Genomic DNA, 1,121 nt, shown 5'->3' on the forward strand with positions numbered 1-1,121 from the left:
GTGATTCAAGCTGACAATACAAATAAAAAAGAGGAATTATTTGTGGGTAAGAATTCCCCCAAATTGGCAGAAATTACTCATAATGACATTGTGGAAATGATTGACATTAGAGCTACCTGTGAGGAGAAGGTCCTGGAGCCTTTTTACTGAGCCATTCCACAGCTATGGTTTCTTGATCTTGAAGATGTGCCAGAACACTGACTGGTACTGGGGAAGAAAAAACCTGATACTTTCTTGATTATTGATGTGACTTCAGACCTCAGATTTCAAACTAACCTGTTGCTCAAGATATCCTGACTATGTCAGCACTGATCATTGGGGTATATATTACTCATCTGGGAGGCTCCACAAGGTAGTTACCCTCTTATAAACCACACCTGACACATGACTTAAAAGATGAGTTCTTGATTTGAGGCATTGCTGTGTGGGATGCTGAAAAGATCCTAAATTGAAGCAGAACATTGTCAGATTTAGTGAGGTAACACTCAAAATGAGAACAGCTGCAAACATAAATTCATAAGTGGAATTTGGAATGTACAAACTACAAGTGTAGGAAAATTGGAAATTGTCAAAAATGAAATGGGACCCACAAACACCAATATTCTAGGCATTAATAAGTACAAATGGACTGGTATTAGCTATTTTGAATCAGAAAATCATGTAGTTTGCTATATGGGGAATGACAGGTTCAAGAATAATGATGTTATATCTGTTGTGAAAAGTACAACACTGTCTGTTATAGTGTAATATCTATCTACATACAGGGAAATCCAGTCAATCCAGTTACTATACAAATTTACGCACCATCCACTAAAGGTAGTGATGAGGAGACCGAAGAATCCTACAATGACTTCAGTCAGAAAGTGATCAAACAAGCAATCATGATACACTGATAATTACATAGTGGTGATTGGAATGCAAAAGTTGGAAACAAATAGGAAGGAATAATGATAGGAAAATATGATCTTCATTATAGAAATAAAAGTAGATATCAAATGATAAATTTTTGCAAGACCCGGAGCTTCTTATTTACAAATATCTTTTTCAAACACTAACAGTGACTGTACGCATGGACTTCTCTAGGTGGAATACACAGAAATCAAGTTGAATACAGCTATGGG

This window comes from Echinops telfairi, unplaced genomic scaffold (genome assembly GCF_000313985.2).
Source record: "Echinops telfairi isolate 266 unplaced genomic scaffold, ASM31398v2 ScPeMD7_7469;HRSCAF=8507_0, whole genome shotgun sequence".
Classification (NCBI taxonomy): domain Eukaryota; kingdom Metazoa; phylum Chordata; class Mammalia; order Afrosoricida; family Tenrecidae; genus Echinops; species Echinops telfairi.